The sequence below is a fragment of the Canis lupus genome, unplaced genomic scaffold (genome assembly GCF_011100685.1).
Source record: "Canis lupus familiaris isolate Mischka breed German Shepherd unplaced genomic scaffold, alternate assembly UU_Cfam_GSD_1.0 chrUn_S637H799, whole genome shotgun sequence".
Classification (NCBI taxonomy): Eukaryota; Metazoa; Chordata; class Mammalia; order Carnivora; family Canidae; genus Canis; species Canis lupus.
In genome coordinates, this window is record NW_023331580.1 from 24619 (window position 1) to 37252 (window position 12634).

Below are 12634 nucleotides of genomic sequence, written 5' to 3' on the forward strand. Positions count from 1 at the left end.
GCCTCGGAACCCCTAACTGCCGCTCTATCGCTTTGCCCGACACCGAAAGCCCCTCCACCCTTCATTCCCCACCCAGTACGACGAGTGATCTTTCTAGATGGAGATCAATTATTGATTGCCCCTTTATTTATCTTAGAGAAATTACAAACCCATTCCCGCCCTCCCTCCCCCCACGGATACACAAGCATTGATGCTCTTTGCTGAGGGTGCAGGTATTGGAGACAGTGGCTGAGCAGGAAAGCCAGGAAAAGGTTAGCTCGCCGAAGACTTGAGCCAGTCAATGGATAATGGGGGCGGATCTCTTCTCATCTGTTAGATTTATGCCTCTAAATTTGCCCTGCTTTGGGGTATTTTGTGTGTGGTCTCTAACAGACATGTTTGAATAACCCTTGAAATCTTTAGATGAACTATGCCTGAGCCTCTCCTTACGGGAGCTGTGCTTGAGTCTCTCCTTAGCAGAACCCTGACAGGTTCTCTTACAGGGACTGAAATGGGTCTTCTCAGGCTAACTCTGTTGGCCCCTCTCAGAGGGGCTGTGCTGCTTCTGCTCAGAATGATTGTGTCTTGCCTCTAAGAGTGACTGGATCCACTCCTCTCAGAGGTACTGCAAGGAGTTCTCTCTGAGGAACTGCAACTGCTCCTTTCAGAGGACCCCTGCAGTCTTCTCTCAAAAAAGCCATGTTCGGAAACCCTGGGTGGCTCAGTAGTTCAGCGCCTGCCTTTGGCCCAGGGCGCGATCCTGGAGACCCGGGATGGAATCCCACATCGTGCTCCCGGTGCATGGAGCCTGCTTCTCCCTCTGCCTGTGTCTCTGCCTCTGTGTGTGTGTGTGTGTGACTATCATAAATAAATAAAAATTTTAAAAAATTGTTTTAAAAAGCCATGTCCTCTCCCCTCTAAGGGACTGTGATAAGTTTTCTGAAGGAGACCGCGATTGCTCCTCTCAGAGGGACTGCGACATCTTCTATCAGAAGAACTGCGAAATTTCCTCTTGGAGGGACCCTGATGGCTCCTTTTGGAGAGACTGTGATGGCTCCTCTGAGAAGGACTTTGATGGCTCCTCTCAGAGGGACTGCTGATGCTACTCTCAGAGGGACTGCAACATCTTCTCGCAGAAGGGCTCTGATGGCTCCTTACATAGGGACTGCGATGGCTCCTCTCAGAGGCACTGTGATGGCTCTTCTGAAAAGGACTGCAATGGCTGTTTCAGAGGCACTGTGAATGTTCCTTCCAGAGAGACTGCAAGGGCTCCTCTCAGAAGGACTGAGGACTCCTCTCAGAGAGACTGCGATGGCTTTTTTCAGAGACAGTGATGTCTCGTCTCGGAGGGACTGTGATGGCTCCTTTGAGGAGGACTGCATGACTCCTTTCAGAGGCACTTCGATGGCTCCTCTCAGAGAGACTGCGATGGCTTTTTTCAGAGACTGTGATGGCTCCTCTCAGAGGGACTGTGATGACTCTCCTGAGAAGAACTTCGAGGGCTTCTCTCAGAGGGACTGCAAAATCTTCTCTCAGAAGGACTGCAAAATTTCCTCTTGGAGGGACCCTGATGGCTCCTTTTGGAGAGACTCTGATGGCTCCTCTGAGAAGGACTTTGATGGCTCCTCTCAGAGGGACTGCGATGGCCACTCTCAGAGGGACTGCGACGTCTACTCTCAGAAGGACTGCAACATCTCCTCGCAGAAGGGCTCTAATGGCTCCTTACATAGAGATTGTGATGGCTCCTCTCAGAGGGACTGTGATGGCTGTTCTGAGAAGGACTGCGATGGCTGTTTCAGAGGCACTGTGATGGCTCTTCTGAGAAGGACTGCAATGGCTGTTTCAGAGGCACTGTGATGGCTCCTTCCAGAGAAACTGCAAGGGCTCCTCTCAGAAAGACTGAGGACTCCTCTCAGAGACACAGCGATGGCTTTTTTCAGAGACTGTGATGTCTCCTCTCAGAGGGACTGTGATGGCTCTTTTGAGGAGGACTGCAATGATTCCTTTCAGAGAGCACTTCGATGGCTCCTCTCAGAGAGACTGCGATGGCTTTTTACAGAGACTGTGGTGGCTCCTCTCAGAGGGACTGTTATGGCTCTCCTGAGAAGAACTTCGATGGCTTCTCTCAGAGGGACTGCGATATCTTCTCTCAGAAGGACTGCAAAATTTCCTCTTGGAGGGACCCTGATGGCTTCTTTTGGAGAGACTGTGATGGCTCCTCTGAGAAGGACTTTGATGGCTCCTCTCAGAGGGACTGCGATGGCCACTCTCAGAGGGACTGCGAAGTTTCCTCTCAGAGGGACTGCGATGGCCACTCTCAGAGGGACTGCGAAGTTTCCTCTCAGAGGGACTGCAACATCTTCTCGCAGAAGGGCTCTGATGGCTCCTTACATAGAGACTGTGATGGCTCCTCCCAGAGGGACTGTGATGACTATTCTGAGAAGGACTGCAATGGCTGTTTCAGAGGAACTGTGACGCCTCCTTCAAGAGAGACTGCAGGGCTCCTCTCAGAAGGACTGATGACCCCTCTCAGAGAGACTGTGATGGCTTTTTTCAGAGACTGTGATGTCTCGTCTCGGAGGGCACTGTGATGGCTCTTTTGAGGAGGACTGCAATGACTCCTTTCAGAGGCACTTTGATGACTCCTCTCAGAGAGACTGCGATGGCTTTTTTCAGAGACTGAGATGGCTCCTCTCAGAGGGACTGTGATGGCTCCCCTGAGGAGAACTTCGATGGCTTCTCTCAGAGGGACTGCGACATCTTCTCTCAGAAGGACGGCAAAATTTCCTCTTGGAGGGACCCTTATGGCTCCTTTTGGAGAGACTGTGATGGCTCCTCTGAGAAGGACTTTGATGGCTCCTGTCAGAGGGACTGCAACGGCTACTCTCAGAGGGACTGCTGATGCTAGTCTCAGTGGAAGAGTTATGGAGAAATCTAGAGAAATAGTTCCCTATTTAACTCCTCTCTTGATGTAAAATCCTCACATTCCCTATTCTGATATACCTGTCCTAGATTCAAATCCTCAGATTCCATCATTTGAGGAGGCCTTATTTTTATCCCTATTGCTTTCACAGCCTGAAGCCCTTGTTCATGAGTGAACACTGCAGGCTCCTCAAAGGGACATGCTGGCTGTGAGAGTAATTCTGCAGATTTCACATGGGTATTTGGCCTTGGAGTTAATTCCACGGGTTCTACAATTTCTTGAAGATCCAAACAATCTATTACTTCTATCGCTGATCCTAATGCTACTCGATTGTTCTACAACCTGAGGAATTGGCCCTGGTGCTAACTCCTCAGATTTTACAATTTGAAGTGGTGGCCATGGGATTAACACAGTCTTTACAATCTGAAAGCCTGTCAACTTCATTATGTCCAAAATTTGGTGTGTTGGCTCTGTGGTTAATTCTTTAGATTTTACACTTGCAACCACAGCTCTGAGGTAAACTCAGAGGGTCTCACATCTTGCAGTTTTGGGGTCAGCTGAACATAGTCTATCATTTGAAAGGCTGGCCCTGGGGTTAATGCTACAGACTTCACAACCTGAAGTGGTGGCCCAGGAGTCACTTTCACATACTCAGTAACTTTTTGGGGGGCTCCCGGGGTTATTCCTATTGAGAGCGCAGCTTGAAGCTGTGTCTTTGTGGATCCTGGGACTTGATCTAGTGGCTTTGGACTAATCCTCATAACTTCTGTAATTTGAGCCCGTACTCCTGGAGCTCTCTGTGAATATTTTATACTTTGATTCTGTGACTGTGGTAGCCCCACTGATCCATCCCCTGGCTGCCATGTCTCAGATGTGAGCTCTACAGACTCTGTGTGTCCTACAGCTTGACCTGTTTGCTTTTGGAGCAACTCTAAAGATTGTCTCCTTTGAAGCCATTGCCTAGAGGTTAAACCCACAGATTCAGGAACTTGATATCCTAGCCCTGATGTCATTTCTGGAGATTCTGGAACATGATGCAATGACTTTGTAATCAGTGCCTCAGATTCTCCTCTTCGCAGTCTTTTCTCAGAGATCACCTCCACAAATTCTAGTGCTTGAGGATAGGGCCTAGGACATCTCTCTGAATATCCAGTGGTTTCGCTTACTGGCTTTGGGGTCACTCCGAGGAATTCCTTCCCTTTTTGCCTTGCCTTGGAGGTCAATCCCACAGTTTCTGTAGTGTGATGCCTGGGCTCTAGTGTAATCTCTTCAGATCCTACAGCTTGCTGCAGTGGCCTTGTATGTAACTCTCTCAAATCTCTAAGTTGAGGCCGTGACTCAGAGAGCAACTCTAGAGTTTCTGGGATTTGGTAGCTTTTCTTTAGGGTTAATTTCGAGGATTTAGAACCTTGATTCCTTAGCACTGGAGTCCGATCAACAGATTCTGGTACTTGAAGATCTAGCCTTAGAGGCACTCTTGAAGAATCCATGGCTTTACTTGTTGGCTTTGGGGTCAGCTCCACAGATTTTTCTGTGGTTTCGTTGCCTTGATGTGCCAACCTTTCTGTGATGTGATAAACTGGTATTGAAATCAAATTCATAGATTTAGGGACTTGATGCTTTGGTGTCGGGATCATCTCTGCACATTCTACAAACTGATGCCCTGGCCTAGGGATTATCTCAGAGTCTGTGATTTGATAGCTTCTTTTCCGATTTAGCATCTCAGCTTTTTTCCTTGAAGCAGTGCCCCCGGTGCTAACTCTACAGATTTTGTATCTTGCTGTAGAGAGGCTGAGGACAATTTCACATGTTTTATACTTTGCAACTTTGGATCTGGAGTAAACTCCAAAGATTTCTCATCTCGTTGCTGTGATTCTGGAGACCAATCTGAAAATTTAACGCTAGTCAACAATGGTCCTGGTGCAAACTTTTTAGTTGCCTCCGGTGCCAACACCACCGATTTCATACCTTGCCATCCTGAAGTCAGCTCTCGACAATTCGTACCTTGCTGTTGGAACCCTGGTGTCAATTCTACCGAGTTCATATCTTGAAAACATGGCTCTGGTGCAAAGGCCTCAGAGTTAGCATGTGGTGACTTGAGGCATGTTGACAACCCTAAAGAATTAGCACTTTGACAATGTGGCAATAGGTTTGATTTCAAAGATTTCACATCTTGAGAACGTGGCTCTGATTCAAACACCACAGATTTCTGCCGGAGGCAAGAATTCAAATCCTTAGAATTCACATTTTGAGGTTGCGGTCCTGGTTTCAACTCCAGAGATTTCACATCTTGAAAACACAGCTTTGGTGCAAACACCACAGATCTCACACTATGTTGTCTAAGGTGTGAGGGCAACTCCTCAGAATTCATACCTTGAGGATGTGGCCCTGGATTAACTCCACATATTTCATTTTTTTAAAACATGGCTCTAGTGCAAACATCTCACATTTCAAGTCTTGCAGCTCGGAGCCTGAAATCAGTTTCACAGAATTTGCACCACAAAGCAGTGGCTCTTTGTTCATCTCCACCGACTTTACATCGTTAAGCAGTGGCTCTGGTAAAAATAACACAGATTTCATACCATTTAACGGAGAGCCTAAAGTGAACACCGACTGTACAACTTGTGGCTGTGACCCACAGTGATTCTCCAAAAACTGGATTTCTGGAAACTTTGTCCCTGGAATTAACTCAGAAGATTTTACACCTTGCCAATATGCTCCAGCGTTGAACAGAATAGATTTTGTACCTTGATATTCTGATGTAGGGTTAGTTTCAGAGGGCTTTGTGCCGTGCATCTGTGGCCCTGGATTAAACTTTATGGAATTTATGCATTGAAGTTCTAACCCTGGTTTCAAATCAGAAGAATTCATGCTTTGCAGCTGTGGGCCCCAGTTGAACTCCCGTGATGTTATACCTTGAAACTGTGTCCCTGGAGTCAATTCACATTTCACATTTTGTAAATGTTGCATAGGGTTGAACATAACAGATTTTACACCTAGAACTTCTTTCCCAGATTCAAATCAAAAGGTCCCATACCTTGACATTTAATCCCTGAAGTCAACTCAAAAGATTGTATACCTTGCAAAGGCGGCCCAAGTATGCACCCCGTAGAATTTACACATGGTAATTTTGACTCTGGATTCAACTCAGAAGAATTTACACACTTCACCTGTGGCCCAGGGTTGCATTCCATAGGTGCTACACCTAGAAACTTTGACCCTGGAATCAATTCAGATTTCAAACATTGCAAATGTGATTCCAAGTTGAACACACAGATGTCTCACTTTGCTTCTTAGTCCCTGGATTCACCTCAGATCCCATACCTTGACATTTTGTCCCTGAAGTCAACCCAAAAGACTGTACGCCTTCCAAAAGTGGCCCACGTTTGCACCCCATAGAATTTACACATTGTAATTTTGGCTCTGCATTCAACTCAGAAGAATTTACACACTTCATCTGTGGCCCAGGGTTGCATTCCATAGGTGCAACACCTAGAAACTTCGACCCTGGAATCAATTCAGATTTCATATCTTGCAAATGCCGGTCAGGGTTGAACACCATAGATGTCTCACTTGCAATCTCTGTCCCTGAACTCACTTCAGAAGACTTCATACCTTGAAGTTTTGAAGCTAAAGTTAATTCAGAAGGGTTTATACCTTGCAAAGGTGGCTCAGGGTTGCATCCAAAAGAATTTACGCACTGCAGTTTTGGGTTTGAAATAAATGCAGAAGAATTCACACCTTGCACATGTGGCCCAAGGCAGAACACCTGAGATTTTATACCTTGAAGCCCCGGCTGAGGATTCAACTCAGATTTTACACCTTTCAATTGTGGCCCAGTGCTGAATGCCACAAGATTTGTACACTGAAGCTGTGGCCCTGGATTCAATTCAGAGGATTTCCCACCTTGTAATTTAGGCTCATGCTTGAATTCCAGAAATTGCTCATATGGAAGCTTCACATCTGTGCACAACTCAGATTTTATCTCTTGTAGCTGTGGCCCAGGATTGAGCTCAAAAGACTGCATACCTTGAAGCATACCTGTTCCCTTGCCTAACTCGGGAGATTTCACATCTTGCAACTGCTGCTCGGGATTGAATTCCATAGCTTTCACATCGTGAAGCTTTGTCTCTTTGCATAATTCTGAAGATTTTATATGTTGCAGATGTGGTCCAGGATTGTATACCATAAATTTCATACTTTGAAGCTCTGGCCATGGTTTCAACTTACAAGATTTCTCTTCTTGCCACTGTTTCCCAGCTTTGAACTCGGAAGATATCACACTGCAAGTCTTTGATTTCAAGGCTAACTCAGAGGGGTTTGCAACCTGAAATTCTGGGTCATGTTTGACTTCTGTCGTTTTCATTATTCGAAGGTTTATGGACTCAGGAGATTTTGCACCTTGCAACTTTGCCCCGGGGTTGAATTTCATAGATTTCACACCTTGAAGGTGTGCCCCTGGTGTCAACATATGCAGTTTCCTGTTTTGTAACTCTGGGGCTGACCCAAACCCCAAAGATTTCACATCTTTGACCTTTGCACCTAGAGTCAATTCAAGAGATTTCATATCTTGCTGCATGGGTCTGGCAAGGAACTCCACAGATTCTCCACTTTGAAGCTTTGTTTCTGGTGCCAACTCAGAAGAGGTTACACCTTGTAACTGTGGAACAGGTTTTAACTCAACAGATTTCAAATCTCGAAGCCTGCACTCAGGTATCCAATCAGATTTCTCACCTTGTCTCTGTGGTCCAGGGTTGAACTCCACCGGTTTCATACCTTGAAACTTCCTCTTCTGGGTTAAATTAGATTTCCCACCTTGTAGCTTTGGACCATGGTTGAACTCAGAGGATTTCACTTCTTGAAGCTTTGACCCTGGGATCACTTTAGAAGACTTCATACCTTGAAAGTGTGATCTAGAACTGAACCCCGTAGATTTTGTATCTTGAAGCTTTATACCCATGATCAACTCAGAGCATTTCACATCTTGTAACTGTGGGCCTGATTTCACAGCTGGAAACTTCCTCCCCAGGGTCAAATCAGAAGATTTCTCACCTTGTAACTTTGGATTAGGTTTCAGTTCTACAGATTTCATACCTTGAAGCTTTTCCCTTGGGATCACTTGAGAAGACTTCACATCCTGCAAGTGTGGTCCAGACTTGAAATTCGTAGATTTAATGTCTTGAAGCTTTATGCCCATGATCAACCTAGAAGGTTTCATATCTTGTAACTGTGGGGCTGACTTGAAATCCACTGATTGCACCTTTTGAAGCTTTGTCCCTGATATCAGTTCGGAAGATTTCATACCCCTCAACTGTGGCCCAGGTTTGAACTTCACAGATTCCACATCTTGACACTCTGTTTCTGAGATTAACTTAGAACATTTCTCTCCTTGAAACTGTGGCTCAGGGCTGGACGCCAGTTTCATATTTTGAAGCTCTGATCCAAGGTTCAGGTCCGAGGATTTCACAACTTGCGTCTGGGGACTGGGGTCGCTTTCTTTATGTTTTACACTTTGAAGCTTTGACTGTGAGGTCCCCTCAGCAGCATTCACACCTTGTAACGATGACCCCAAACAAATCTGTAAATTTGGCACCTTGAATCTTTGTCCCTGCAGTCGGTTTAGAAAAGGTTATGCCTTCCATCTGGGAACTTGGATTTAACTCAATAAATGTCATATCTTGGGACTTTATCTCAGGTGATAACTTAGAAGATTTTAGATCTTGCCACTGTGACCCAGAGTTGAAATTCTCAGATTTCACACCTTGAAGCTTTGTCCGAAGAGTCAACTCAGATGACTTCATCCTTTTCAAGTGTCGTGGGGAGTTCAGCTCTATAGTTGTACCACTTTGTAATTGTGACACTTGGCTTAATACCCCAGATTTTGTGTCAGGAAGCTGTGGCTCTTGCAAGCACTAGAGACCTCACACCTTGAAGCTGTGCTCTTGGGGATGACTGTAAGGATTTCACTTCTTGAAGCTTTGGTCCTGCAGTCAATTTAGTAGATTTCCTATCATGCAAGCAAAGCCTAGATTTGAATGTCATAGATTTTATATCACAAAACTTTGACTTTGAAGTCAGGTCACATGATTTCACACTTCTAACCTGTAGACAAGGTTTCAAATCGAAACCTTGAGGCTGATGTTCCTGGAGTGATGACGAAGATTGTATATCTTGGAGCTTTGGCCTTGGAGTCAACGCAGATGACCTTCTATCTCTTAACTGTTTCAAAGCTTTCAACTCTACAGACTTGACACCTTGAGATTGTAACCCAAGATTTAACTCTACAGATTTCACAGCTTGGAAATCAGGTCCTGGTATCCACTGAATACGTCTCACAGTTTCAAGCTGTGGCTCTTTTGAACCTAGTTTTTACATCTTGAAGCTGTGGCTCCGAGGTGGATGCCAAAGCCTTCCCTTTTTGCAGCTGTGGTCCTGGTAGCACCTCAGGGGTTTTCACATTCTGCAGCTGTGGCCCAAGTTGAACTCTGTATATGTTGCACTTTGAGGTTTTGGCCCTGAGTCAATTCAGATGACTTCACATCTCTTAACTGTGTCGAGATTTCAACCCTGCAGATTTAACACCTGGAGAATGTGACCCAAGATTTAAGTCTACAGATTTCACGGCTTGGAACTTAGGTCCCGGTATCCACTGAATACATCTCATACTTTCAAGCAGCGGCTCTTGTTGTAACTCAAGAGTTTTTACACACAGCTGTGGCTCTGAAGCTGACTCTGAGGGTTTTACTTGGTGCAACTGGGGCCCTGGGGTCAACTTAGGAGATTTTAGGCTTTGCAACTGTGGTTCAAGTTTGAATTCCTTAGGTTTTAAACCTTGAATATTTGATTCAGGAGTCCAATCAAGTGATTTTATATCTTCAAATCCTAACTCAAAATTGAGGTCTTCTAATTTTCTGCCTTTAAATTTTAGTTCTGGAATTAACTCCAAAGACATCCCATCTTCTGCCTTAAGCCTTCTCTTCATTGCTCTGAATTCTTCCATGACTTTGATTCTTTCCATTAGCTGCTTGATGATACAGATATCTTGCCATCTGTTCTGGCCCAGACGTGAAATTCATGAGTGCCATCCCTTGAAACTGTTGGCTTGGGGCTAAGTCTACAGAGTTTACTCCTTGAAACTTTGCTCTTCTGGTCACATTCCCAGATTTTACTTCCTGCTTCTTTACCCGTGGGGTCAATTTCACAGATTTCACATGTTGCAGCTCTGAATCTGGAGTTTCCTCTACAGATTTTAAGCTTTGATGCTTTCCACATGGGGTACTGTCGACAACCTTCCTATCTTGCGTTTGTGGCTCTAAAGTCAATTCCTCAGGTTTCACATCTTGCGGTTCAGACTTTTGGAGCAATGGTCCTGGTGCAAAAGGCACAGGTTTCTCACCTTGCATCTTTAGCCCAAAGTTCAGTTCCACGGTTTTCACATCTTGCGGTTGTGTTCTCGGGACCATCTCCACTCCTTTGAATTCTTGAATTCTTGCATGCAGAGCCAAGTCAGGTGTTGCAACTTGAAGCTTAGTATCTTTGGTGTCTTTCACAGATTTGACATGTTCTCCCTTGCACTGTGGTTGTCTCCATAGATTTCTCACCTTCCAGCTGTGGACTGGGGGTTAACAACATAGATTTCATACCTTTTAGACACTGTCCTGTAGCTAAGGCCACAGATTTCACATCTTTCAGCTCTGAGATCAACAACTCAGATTTTAAACCTTGACGTTTTGAGCCTGGTGTCAGCTCCATTGGTTTCACACCTCCCACGTGTGGCCCTTGGATCATTTCAGAAGATTTTATAGCTTGTAAATGTGGTCTTCTAGTCGACTCAGAATAGTTTACTCTTGGCAACTGTGACTCAGGAGTCAACTCCATAGATTTTGCATCTGGTTTCTGTGGTTGTGAGATGAATTTATAAGGACCGTTACCTTCCAAGTTAGACATTTGGCCCACCACGAAATGTTTTATGCCTTGAAACAATGTCTCTGGTACTAATACTCAGGCTTGACCACTGGCTTTTGAAGTCCTGGGGACAACCCCGTAGATCTTATTCCTTTCATCTTTGGCTTTGGGGTCAACTCAAAAAATTTCACATGCTGTAGCTGTGGCCTGAGTTTAACTCTGAGATTTCACACTGGAAGGTTGACTTCTTGATGTCAGATCACAAAATTTGATATCTTGTATTCTCTCATACTCTATCAAGTAAATACATTAAAAAATCTTTATTTTTTAAAGATTTTATTTATGTATTCATGAGAGACACAGAGAGAGGCAGAGACACAGGCAGAGGGAGAAGCAGGCTCCAAACAGGAAGCCCAATGCAGGACTTGATCCCAGGATCCTGGGACTCAGGGATTACACCCTGAGCCAAAGGTAGACGCTCAACTGCTGAGCCACCCAGGAACCCCAAAAACAAAATCTTTAATTGGGCAAAAGATATGAACAGGTGCTTCCCAGAAGATATATGAATGGCTAATAAGCACATGACAGATGTTCTATATCATTCATCAGGAAAATGTTAAAATGACAATGAAACACCACTATACACCCTTAAAATTGGCTAAAATTAAAGACTTATTCCTATACACTGCTGATAGGAATATAAAATTATATCACCAATTTGGAAAACAGGCAAATTTTTTTAAAATGTTTAACACACTCCAGACATATGACCAATCAACCTAAGATGGCATATTGGTAAAACAATACCATCTCAAGTATTTATCAAGAGAAAAAGAAAAAAAGGGCCAGCCCGGGTGGCTCAGCAGTTTAGCGCAGCCTTCAGCCCAGGGCGTGATCTGGAGACCCGGGATCAAGACCCACATCGGGCTCCCTGCCTGGAGCCTGCTTCTCCCTCTGCTTGTGTCTCTGCCTCTCTCTCTGCATCTCTCTGTGCTCTCGTGATAAAAAATAAAATCTTAAACAAAAAAATTCCCACAAAGAAGTGCACATGGATGTTCGGAACAGCTTTATTTTAATACTCCCAGAAGGCAAAGAACCCAAATGTCTCAAGGAAGATGGCTAAACAAATTATGGTATTTGTATAATGAAATTCTATTCAGCAAAAAATTAGTTCTCATTCAAAACCACTATTTTGAATGAAAAAAATCATGCAAAAATAGAACATACTACCTGATTATATAAAATCCTAGAACATGCAAACCACTGTATGGTGACAGAAAGAAAGGGCAGTGCTGTCTGGGAACAGGAGTAGGGAAAAGAATGGATGACAAAGGAACCCAAAAAAACTTGGAGGAGGGATAGTGACTGTAGTGACACTGTTATGGTTATTTACACATGTCAAAGCTAATCAGTATGGTTTCACTCATACATGGAATATAAGAAATAGTGAAAAGGATTATAAGGGAAAGGGGAGGGGAATTGAGTGAGAAAAATTAGGAAGACAAACCATGAGACTCCTAACTGGGAAATAAACCAAGGATTTGGGAAGGGGAGGTTGGTGGGAGCGGGATAGGGTAACTGGGGGACGGGCAATGAGGAGGGCACTTGATAGGATGAGCATGGATGTTATAATCTATTGAAATTTGATTTAAATTTTAAAAATGTAAAAAAGAGCTGATCATACTGTATGCTTTAAGTATGTATACTGTAAAGATGCATTCTATTGTACTTCAATGATACCTCAATAAAAGTATAAAAAAAATTTAACAGGAATTAGCAGTACTATAGGACCAAAAACCACCAATCCAAACAATGGGAGAAATCTCT

General features: G+C 44.3%; 1 pseudogene; it reads right to left on the bottom strand.

Annotated features, from left to right (window-relative positions):
* Positions 1-2015: 2015 nt before the first annotated feature.
* Positions 2016-5290, bottom strand: LOC119879333 (annotated as a pseudogene).
* Positions 5291-12634: the final 7344 nt, after the last annotated feature.